This window comes from Manis javanica, chromosome 15 (assembly GCF_040802235.1).
Source record: "Manis javanica isolate MJ-LG chromosome 15, MJ_LKY, whole genome shotgun sequence".
Lineage (NCBI taxonomy): Eukaryota > Metazoa > Chordata > Mammalia > Pholidota > Manidae > Manis > Manis javanica.
In genome coordinates this window covers 80,942,331-80,954,334 of record NC_133170.1, presented here as the reverse complement: position 1 = coordinate 80,954,334, position 12,004 = coordinate 80,942,331, and the positions used below count along the sequence as shown (strand labels likewise).

Genomic DNA, 12,004 nt, shown 5'->3' with positions numbered 1-12,004 from the left:
GAAATGAGGATATAAAGCTATGTTTGGTTTCAATGAAAGAGAAGCTGCTAGGAAGTCATCAATGGAAGGGAATTTGAGAAGATTTTTGTTTAAGGGGATTTCTTTACTTAGTCACTTTAACCCCACAGGAAGGGTATTTTTTTTTCCCTCAAAAGTATGTGTATTCACAAATGGTATTGATAATTTTGGTATAAATGCAAAACTGTTTTTTTTGAAAAATCTTTTAAAATAGATATGCAGTCACTGTTTTGATACTACTTGCTTAAAAAGACATTTATAAATGTGGGGGAACTTGAATGTCATTGTAAGAGACAGTAAGTATGGGTGACTGGCTCCTTTTTGGAAGACATTGTTATCTTGTCTCTGCACTTAAACAGATGTGGGTGCATAATGAATGCAGGGGGCAGATGAGTTGGGAAGCGTAAGCCGAACTCATCCCTGTGCCTGGAACCCCATGGTGTGTTCTGTGTCCACAGGGACTCGGTGGGGAAGGGACAAGGAGAAGGTGGCCTTAAGTGGCCTTATCTGGCATTAGTAAATGCTTATAAAGTATTAGTAGCAACAGACTGTGAAACTCAGCCCCCTTTTCTTCTGTGACCTATAAAATCAAGGCACCCCCACCTCTATTTATATAAGTTTAGCCCTACTTCTCCCTCCCCTCTACCTATGCTTATTGTAACCATGTGTTTTGTGAATATGGTTGTTAGAAAAGTCTGGCAGATCCTTGGAGATGACTCTGAAGATGGTATTGAGATCAGAAAGAGAGTCTTGAGAGTCTCATAAGAACCATAGAAATAAGCTCTTGGCATTGTGTACGCATCCAACAGATTACTCTCGCTCTCGAAGAGTTTATAATTATTTGGGAAAATAAGACTAATATGTAGGACAACAGGGGCCTCCCTACAAGACAGTGTTAAGGATGTTGCGTGGCCACGAAATCCCTAGAAGGGAGACCCCGAAGGCTGGGATACCCTGGAAACCTTCTTGGAGGAGATTGGACCCAGGCGGACCTTGAAGAATAGGTGAAATTTGGCCTAGAATGGGCTGTCATTGATGCCAAGAGACATGTGAAAGCAGGTATGAGATGCAATAGGTTGGCATGGTTGAGGGATGGTGGCATGATTAGGCTTCCGGAATGTACTAAATTAATAGGAAAACTAGGCAAGGGATACCCTAGTGAACAAGAATTCTTGAAGGTTTTGAAATGTAAAAGTAGATGGATTAGATATTTAAGGAAGACAAGTCAATCAGTGGCACATAGGATAGATATGAGGTCTTAGAATTTGGAGTTTAGAAGGCTGTGCATGTTGGACTATTCAGATTTTCTTTGTCACCTTGTGTCAGTTTTGAGAAGCTATATTTTCCAAAGACTTTGTTCCTTCCATAAATTGTTGTATTTATTGGTATAGAGTTGTTTTAATAGTTCTTTATTTTGCTTTAATGCTTGTGGGATGTATACCCTCTTTTATTTCTGTTCCTGGTACTTTATGTTTTGCACCTGAATCCAACCCCCTCCTCCCCCATGTGCCTTTTCTGGATCATATTAGAGATTCATCAGTTTTCCTGATCGTTTTTAAAGAACCAACTTTTGTTTTTGTTAATTTTTTCTATTGCTCATCTCTTCTGTTTTACTTTTTTCTGGTCTCGTTTTTATAATTTGCTTCTTGCTACTGCCTCTGGCTTCTCAAGGTTGAACCTTAGGTCACTGATTTTAGACCTTCTTTCTGCCACAAGCATTTAAAAGTATAAAATTTCCTTTAAATGCTGCTTTAGCTGCATCCAGTAATTTTTGATGTATTATGTTTTGCCTTCACTAAGTTTACAATATTTTCTAAAATCAATTGTGATTTCTCTATAACCCCTAGAAATGCTGTTTAATTTTAAAATACTTGGGATTTATGTAGATACTTTATTGTTACCAAATTCTAGTTTAATTTCATTATGGTCAAAGGACATACTTTGTAGGATTTCAGTGGGTGCCATGCTCTGTAGATGTCAGTTTGGTCAAGGTAGTTGATGGTGTTGTTCAGATCATCTTTGTCTTTTTTTTTTTCTTTTGTCTATATATTTTGTCAGTTGCTAAGAAGGAGGTTGTTAAAATCTCCATCTGTTACTGTGGACTTGTCTGTTTCTCCACTTCGTACTGTGAAACATGGCATCATATACTTTGAAACTCATTGGGTGAATATTCATTCACGATCATTTTGTCTTCCTGACAGACTGGCCATTTATCATTATGAAATATCCCTTTTTTATCACTAGTCATAACTTTGTCTTGAAGTCTTTATCTGATACTCCCTCCTTCTTATGTTTACTGTTTGTATAATCCATCTTTTTCTGTCTCTGTGTTCTTTATGTTTCAAGTTTGTTAACTGCAGATTACATCTAGTTAGGTCTTCTTTATGGACTTTCATAGTCATGGCCTTTTAATTCGAGAATTTTATCCATTTATGTAATTATCGGTGGTGTTGGGTTTAGGTCTGTCATTTTACTCTTGATTTTCTGTTTGTCCCATTTATATTTTGTTCTCGACATCCTTTCCTACCCTCTGTGTTAATTTAATCATACTGATTTTATTTTAACTTGTCTGTTTGCTTTGTAGCTCTATCTCTTTGCATTACTTTTTAGTGGTTGCTCTAAGGATCACATTATATATCCTTAACTTTTCACAGTCTACTTTGAGTTAGTATTATTACCACTTCCATATTAGTACCTTACAACTTTTTAAGACATGTACTCCCCACTCCTGGTACTTTACGCTGTAGTTGTCACATATAGTACCACATCTATGTTCTTTTTAAACTCTGCAATGCAGTGCTATTTTGTTTTTGTTGTTTTAGATAATCATTTTAAAGAATTAAGAGGAAAGATAATGTTTTCTGTTTATCCACTGATTTATCTTCATCTATCCACTTGTTTATCTTTTCTGGTGCTGTCATTCATTCCTAAAGATCTGAGTTTCCATCTGGTACGAAGAACTTCATGTAGCATTTCTTGTAATGCAGGTCTGCTAGTGTTGAATTCTCTTCATTTTTCTTTTTTAAGTTTAAAATGTCTTCATTTCATCTTCATTCTTGAAGAGTATTTTTGCTGGATACAGAGTTCTAGGTTGGTTGGCTTTTTTTTCTTTCAACAGTTTAAAATAGACTTTCAAATATTTTTTACCCCCATTAAAAAAAAAAAGTCAGTGCAATAAATAATCTGTATGGCATATGCTAATTTTTTCTTGACTTTTTTAAAGATTTTCTCTACTTTGGTTCTCAGTAGTTTAACAATGACATGCCTAAATGTGGCTTTCTTTGTGTTTTTCCTTCCTCCGGTACTTTGATCTTTTGAATCTGCAGATATGTATCATTCCCCAAATTCAGGGGATTTTTTTCAAATATTTCCTCTTGCCCATTCCCATCTGCTCTGTTTGTGAGACTCTGCTTTATTTTAGTCCCTTTGATATTGTCCTATATATTGCTGAGCCTCTCTTCATGTTTTTAATCTTTTTTCTCTATATCCTTCAGATTTGAAAATTTCTATTAACCTCTCTTTAAGCTCACTAACTCTTTTTTCTCTTATCTCCAATCTGCTCATCCAGTGATGCAGTTTGGGATTCCGCAGGACTACTGTCACTTCTGACATTACCTGCAAGCAGGGATCCCCAAGACTACCCCTAGGTTCAATAATTCACCAGAAGGACTTGCAGAATTCACTAGAAGCTGTCGTATTCACAGTTATGGTTTATTGCAATGGAAGGACACAGATTAAAATCAGTCAAGAGAAGAGGCGCATGGTGTGGAGGCCAGGAGCGCTCTAAGCACAAAGCTTCCAGGTGCCTCTGCCCGGTGGAGTCGTGGCCAGTGCAAGTCCCACAAGCAGCAATGTGTGGCGATACGCACAGACTAGTGTCAACCAGAAGCTTTCTTGAGCCTTGGTGTCCAAAGTTTTCACTGGGCCTTGGTCACATAGATATGGTTGACAACCTGCACGGAGGACCTTGGTTTCCAATCCATCTGGAGGTTGAGCCAAAGCTCCTACTATCAATCACATTGTTAGCATTGACTGTCTGGCACAGCCAGTACCCTCAGGTAAACGAAGACGCTCTTAGGCAGAACATTCTGTGGACTTAGAGATTGCCTCCCAGACCTGAGGGCAAAGGCCAGACCTATCTTTGGACAAGATTAATTCTTTACTGGGTAGAATTTATACCCCAAATTCAGGGCTGCCTACTGTGGCTCTCTGGGAGTTTTCTTCTGGTTCTTCAAGCCAGTGGGACTGTGTTTCTTCCTGAGTTTTAGCCTCACCATATCACATTAGTTGGGGCTTGCCCTTTGGTGCCCACCCCACAAATGCCCTCTGGCATTTCAAAAATGGGAAATTTACCCAATATCATTCCCTTCTTCAAAGGGTCCACTACAACTTCCCTATAGCTTCTCACAGCTTTTGCTTACAGTCCAGCGCTTCGGGTAGATTCCTCCCCCTGCCTCGTCCGTGCTCCCCCCAAGCCCCGTCTCCCCGCCAGGCTTTGGAGTTGTCACCTACTGGGGGGTGGTCTCAACGAAGCTGCTCCTCCATTACTGGAAGTCGACCTCCTCCTGTTCATTTTTAACTCCCTGCAATTTTGACTTGCACCTGATGTCCCCTGAGAAAGATCAGTAGTGATGCGCACATGGCCGAGTTGAGAGCTCTTTTGACAGTTACAGATTTCCCTAATCAGTCCATAGCGTTTGGCTTGCTCTACTAATTCTTCCTTGAAATTCTCTCATCTTACAGTTTGTGTGAAGCGCCACTGTCCTGATTTTTTCCTTGCCTGCTCTTTCCGTACCTTTTTCACTGTCTTTTCTGGTCCCCTTAAAAAAAAAAAAATGAAAAATTTAAAGAAGTCACAAAACTGGTACTTAACTTTTGTGAGAAAAAATTCTTACAGTATAAAAAGGTAAAAGTAGAAAAAGGAGGTCCACCTCTTACATTAGTACCTTCCCTGTCCCACTCTCAGACTTAGCTACTGTTAGCAATTTGGTTAGAATCTTCCCAGACCTTTTTACTATGTACATAAACACATGGAAGTACGATCATATATGTAAATATATGCTTGTGTGTACAGATTGTTCCTTTTTTCAAAACTTGGAGCATAATATACGTGCTTTTCTGCAGCCTGCTTTTTCTATTCTGCCTCCTCTCTTAGGCTTCTCTCTGTCATAATTCAGATTCTCTACATTATTTTTGATGGCTCCTTTCCACTGTGTTGTCATCTGATAAATGTAGGAGTTCTTGTGTTTTTTTTCCTTGATTCTTTTCTATTCTTTCTCTATAGACCTTCCTTTATTATCTTTACCACCATATCTTCAACTACTGCTCCAGTGCTTGTAATTTCTAAATCTATTATTTACCAGCTCCCATCTTCTGCGGGAGCAGCCCGTTCACATCTCCAGGCGCCTAATGAATGCTCTGATTTTCACGCTGATGTCTCAGAGTTAGTGAGTCCAAAAATGAAATATCTTTCCCCTGAATTAATCGTTTCTCCCAGCCTTCCTAATTCTGTTGGTGACAGCCCCGCCTCTCTAGCTATCTGTATTAACTTTCTACCGCTGCTGTGGCTTAAAACAGTGTATTCTCTTACAGTTCTGGAAGTCAGGAGTCTGGAATCAGTTTCACCAGGCTAAAGCGAAGATGTCAGCAAGGCTGGTTTCTTCCGCAGGTTCTGGGGAGACTCAGCCTGTAGTGGCTGCCTGTGTTCCTTGGCTTGTAGCTTCTTCCTCCGTCTTCAGACGGGGTCACTCCAGTCTCTGCTTCTGTCCCCTCTCTTCTGCCCCAACTCTTGCATCCCTCTTGTGGCTACATCAGGCCTACCTGAATAATCTGGGGTAATCTTCTCATCTAAAAATCCTTACCTTAACCATGCCTGCAGAGTCCCTCTTGCCACATCCAGGAGCACGGACAGGTTCTGGGAGTAGGTCACGCACTATCGCGGGGCCGTCATTCAGCCTGTCATGCCCTGCTCACTTAGAAAACTAAAGTCACTATTGGTTTCTTTCCCCCCACCTCCCCCCTTTTTTTTTCCAGTTGGCTCTCAATCTGACAGCTGCCAAATGAATATTCTCATAAAGTTTCTTTTCTTTCATCATCCCTTCCTGGCGGCGCAGTCTGTTACATTAACATATTGGTTGGGTTTTTCTCACCACCATTCCCTCCCTCCTGTCTCTGCCGTCCCACACACAGAATCAGACTGGTCTTCCTAAAGCCGTGCCCTCGGCAGTAGCTGTTGCAAACTGCACACCACGTTACGGTCAGTCCTCACCCTAAAATAGGGCCTGTGATGATTTCCATTCTTTAATTCTGCTACTGCTGTGTACATGCTGTTTACTTTACCTAAAACCGGGTTCTTCTGCCTTCCCTAACCCCACCGCCTTGGCTAGGCTTCCTTGCTTAATATGTTTATTCAGGCTGCATCCTCCACCTAGAACTTCTGTGGCCCAGTCTTGCTTGTCCAAAGTTCACTCATCTTTTTAGGATTATCCCAAATACTATTCACTATTTGAAGCCTCTCTTGATAACAGGGTAAGTTCTTTACCTTGTCTCAGCCCTAGTAACATTTTTTAAATTTCCCTTATTCTATTTATGTTTTATCATAAATGATGGTTATTTGTATAATTATATAGTTAACTTCTACTGGATTAAAACTCATTAGAAGTATGAAGGACATTATGCTCTATAGTCTCTGTATCACTGAGTGTAACCCCTGACACACAGCGGGTACTCAGTAAGTTTATAGGGTCTGACTGGATGAGTCAAAGCTTATACCGAGATGCTGTGCCCGGGTGAATGGGGGAATAGTGGTACCTTTGAAAAAAAAAATAGGGAAGCCAGCAGGAGGAACTAGTTTGGGGAAGCATGTGATCAGTTCATTTTGTACATGCCCATACCTATTCTCTCACGTAATGTAACGTGAGCAAACAGAATTGGAAACAAGTACTAAGATGGCATCACCCTGATCACATCTACGAGGGAAGGACAGAAAGCCAGCCGGCTGGACGGAGTCAGGTCACAGAGGGTGAAGGGGGTCCTGGCGGAGCTCAGGGAGAAGAGATCTTCAGGATCTGGAGGCAGATCACTTACACCACAGAAGCCACAGAGAATGAGATTTGAGTTGCTACGAAGGTTTTTTTTGACAGCAGAAGCTTCCTGCGCACATCTGAGGGGCGTGGGTAGAACTCGTAGAGGTGGAGAAACGGAGAAGGTGGACATGACAAGAAATCCTCGTCCTTTGGTGGTCTGCACGAACACACATTTATCATCCACCTTTTATTTGCTTTCAAATAAAACAAATAGAAATGATTTAGACACTTCAGATTTCTTATGAACAACAAAGAATAGCCTGGCTGTTTTCTGAGCATGTGTCTTACTTGTGAAAATAATGTTAACATGAATTTTGACTTGGAAAATGTCCATCTTTTCTTTTATGCTCAAAACAGTCACAGTTAGTTGCATGACAGTTTCTCTGTGGCCACTGTTTTTCTGGTGGCCTTCTTTCCGGTTCTAATTCAGCCAGTATGAGTCAAGCCTCAGGTAGGTTGCAGAGTGGCAGGTCACTGGAGCAAAGCCTCTCACTGTGATCATCACAGGTTTTCTCGTTCACTGGGGAGCCAGACAGAATTGCCTCTCGTCTTTCTTTGAGATAAGCTGCAATTAGGAAAGTGAGAAGGGAGACAGTTAGAGTGGGGGCCACTTTTGTTTCTCCTCTCCTCTCCCTCCCCCCTCCCCCTCCCTTACCCTCCCCCTCCCCTCCCCCTCCCTTCTCCCCTCCTCTCCCTTCCCCTCCCCCTCCCCTCCCCTCCGATAAAGGCCACCACTTAGCTTGGCACCATGCCCCTGGAATACATACAAAGGTGACTCATTCCAGCAGCCACTTCGCATGTACAACAGTGTCAGCACTGATTCTATTTCTAGTATTGGGTCAAATGTGAGAGAAGAAAAGTACCTCCTACCAAGGTCTGAGGTCAAATACCTAATAATTCATTTGTAGAAAACAAATGAAATTTAAAACATAGCTATATCCCTTTTTAGTCAAAAAGATAGGAAAGAAAAGGAAATGGAACTGGTATTAATCATTTATTCATTTTTCATTCTTTCACTTAACAAATATTTATTAAACAGTAGTTACATGATTGGCACTGTGCTATCTTTTAATGAATAAAACCAGTGTAGTTCCCCATGGAGCTTACGGTTTTTCATTTAACACACATATGGAGAGCCCAGCTCTGAGCCACATGATTATATTCATTTTCATGTTTAATCCTATCCACAAACCTATGTGGCAAATATTAATTGATTTTACATATGAGGAAACCATGGCTCGTGTGGGTTAAAATGCCTCATCCATTTGGTCTCAGGAGACCCACTGCATAGAAGACTCATGAAGATCTCATAAAATAATATGCAAAAAAAAAAGCTTGGCCTTTTTTCCCCATGTTTTCAAACCATCTTGGGAGTCTTGCATTGGAGTAAAAATTTGGTTGCAGTTCTGGTGGGTATGTACCAGTCCTCTTATTTGCAGTGCCGCAGAATGATAGTCACCAGAAATGGTGGCTCTCAGTTGTTCTAATTCTAGGATTTAAGAAATAGCACCTAAATAACTTTTACATTTAAAAATTAAATTCTGGTAATCTGAATCAGAAAATCCTGAATTCCCAAGGGGAGATAGAACACTATTGCAATTATCTGTATAACATACACACATATTGTACTTTAATTATATATTATTCCTGAACAGATTTTGTGAATTAAGTCATTACAATGAATACATGTAAAATTCAGTATCCTAAAAGGTCATGCAATTTCTTTTGTAAGAGAAAAAAATTCTGTAATATGGCATTCACTCTCATTTATTTTTCACATTTTTTTTTTACATGTTGGGTTTTCTTTAGGTGGACAGAGGCCTAGTTTTACTGATAAATGTCTATAATAATTGAAGGTAGCAATTCATTTACACTATTCGGGTGTTTTTCATTGGAAATCCACAGAATGATTTATGGGGCTGTATTCAAAATAACCACTAAAGACGGCAAATGGCCTGTGAGACCTCTCGTAGCACTTCTTGGTAAAGCCATGTGGTTCTATTACACTTGTTTCACAGTACTTGTTTGTCCTAATGGCCCTGTGAGCTACATTATTCTCACTCCTTTTCCCTGGTGAGGATCCAGAGATTAACATACATTTGTGACTCACCCAATATTATAGAGTAAGAGGCGGAGTCAAGGCCGGACGTCAGGTCTCTGAGTCCATGTCTGCAGATCCTCCCATGAGGGAACGTTCCCACCAGAATGGTGGATTCCAGTGGGTGTCATACGAGGATGACCCAGCCTAGGACTCAAAGCCAAAGATGCGTCTGCATCCACCCCTACCTTCCATATACAGGTAGAAGCGCTATTAGGGCTGTGAACCACACTGCAGCAGTGGCCCCTGCTCATGCCCAGGTACCAGACGGCAAGCGTGCCAGGAGAAGTACAGGCGCCATTCATCCTTTCTTCTCTCTGCCCAGAGAAGCCATTGTGTATTGATTACTTGCCCTGAGCTAGACACTTGGGCACATTTCTTCATTTCCTCCTCACTACAAAGCCATATGGTAGGCATAGAAGTAAAGGTACCGGCCCATTTCATACAGTTCATATGCAGCAGAGGCACAAACCAAACCCAGGTCTGCGTGCTCTCCTCTGCTGCAGCCCACAGCCCTGCACATGTACCGAGCGGCTAATTCTTCTGCCTGAGAAGCATAGATGAAGGTACACAGATTGTTAAAGTCTAATAACGTGCACGATACAGGAAGCCACACCGCATACCCCTGCCTTTCATTCGAAGCAGTTCCTATTAAGGATCATGAAAAGGGAAAATATACATGAAAAAGAAATGTGTCCCAGAGTCTGAAATAGATTTCTCTAGATGTCTGAAAGAAAGTAACAAGAATGTGCCTTCCCTGTTTGGAAAAGCAATGAGAAATGGAGAGCATCAAGCAAAGGAGGAGATTCTTCTGATTAGGCACTGGAAGACTCACTGAAAATGATTCAGACCCTCATTAAGGTTATGACACGCACCTCCTGTGCTGTGCCCCACACCTATCAGGGCCTAATAAATATTAATAATATTTATGCTCTCCTTTAGGTCAAGATTTGTCACCCTGCTTGTCTAGACATTGCTATCTGAAAGGAGCTGTGATTTGCTTACAGATGCAGCATCTGTAAACATGTGAGCAGAGGCAGACGGGGCAGTAAATCTTGGTCAGAGCTGCGCTTTGGACTGTTGTAGGAGAGGCTGCAAAAACTGTTGTCGGAATAATGAAGTGATGCATGCTGCCAGGTCCCAGAGTTCTGTCTCCAGCAGGCAGAGTCCAGCAGTAAATTAGCTTATGTTTCAGCTTGGCACGTGGTTCATTTGTAGATGCTAATTGTAATCTGATGTTATCAGCAGCAGGTAATTGAAATGGGCTTGATGAATTACTTAATTTCTTTTAATAGCTGAGTCTTCAAGAACTGAATAAAGAAGATAAGGTGATCAGGAGGAAAATACAACAGCTCTATCTTTCTAATTAGTGCTTGGAGGTTTTTTCTTCTTTACACAAATGATTATGAACATGTGAGGCTGAATAGGTTTATGAGTCAAAAGCCCCCACGGGGACATTTCCCATTAGGCGGCCCAGTCTTGAGCATTGATAACACTTGTGTTAGGACTTCAGAAAGGCACACTTGTCTGATCACTTTGGAGAACATTGATTTCTGAACATAGTTTTTTTTCTCTGGACTTAGGTGGGTCCTGCCTGCCGAGGGAATGGCCACTTTGGCCCCCACCCTGCGTTTAACCCCTCGTCCAGTTTTCTGTGAAAGTGCTGCCTGGCACCGTGCAGTGAGCAGGGGAGCCTTGGAATGATGTTCCTCACCGGCTCCTGCCACCCACACCTGGCCCTGGCACCACCCACACCTGCCTGTCCCTAAGTCTTTCCATCTGTTGCAGCTCCTGTTGGAGCCCTTTGCTTTGCCAGCAACGGTGGGTGCAGATGTGGCCTGGGTCCTGCCATCTGTGCTGGACACAGCATGCTGGACCCATGCCACGTACTGTGATGGACTCTGGGGTCTTTCTTCTGGAGTCATTTGGCTCTGCTTTTAGTCTCGAGGAATCCATATGTTTTGGGTTGGCTTTGGAGGAATTTACTTTTACCGATTTTTTAAGAAAATAATAACTGCAGAAAATGTAGGTAGAGCATAAGAATCAGGCCTCTTTAGATAGGTACTTGGAGTTGATAGCAGGTGATTATTCATATTACCTCTGTGGTTGTCCTTCCTGGCAAATTCCATTTAAAGGCAGCTTCTTAGAGGTGGAGATTCCAGGTCTCTAAGCCACCAACGTGGTTGTGTCGGTAAATGCTTTTGATGGTAAATTCACTGCAGGGATTCTGGTCATGTTCTACTTCTGGATCTGAATAGTCAATACATGGCTGTGCTCACTTTGTGAGAATTTCCTGAATTATATGCTTAAGAGTTCCTAAATGTTATACTTTAATTAAAGGTGTATTTTTAAAAACACATGGACTCTAGGGGTAGAGTGGAGTTGGAATGGTAGGCCTTTCTTGACCCCATCTGTGCCCGTGGCGTCCACCCCGTCCACCAACTCCCAGGCCTCACGTCTGACTGAGACATCTTTCTCTTCCTGTGTCCTCTTTGAGCCCCCAAACAGTTCTCTCTCCAAGTCTGTGATTCCACACTGCGCATTCCTTATTTCAAAGGATGGCCACACAATCTCAGTGCCCAACCTAGAAATCTCAGCGCTCTCCTGGGGTCCCTGCCACCTTCCCTTGCAGCCCAGATCTAGTTACTCAGAAAATCCTGAGAATTCTGCCTCTCCAGGAAAATTCTCTTGTATCTGCGGGGTTGTATTTTTAGCCTCCTATCATTTCTTGCTTGGGTCATTGCAACAGCCCTCTCCATACTGGTCTCCTAGCTTCTCCCTCACTCATTTTCCACATTGTTTC

The 12,004-nt window shown here is 41.8% G+C and overlaps 1 protein-coding gene across 4 annotated transcripts in view; it reads left to right on the top strand.

The window, feature by feature from the left end:
- Positions 1–12,004, top strand: part of TTC28 (tetratricopeptide repeat domain 28) — a 577,193-nt gene that overhangs the window by 422,250 nt on the left and 142,939 nt on the right. The gene's annotated exons all lie outside the window — the stretch shown is intronic.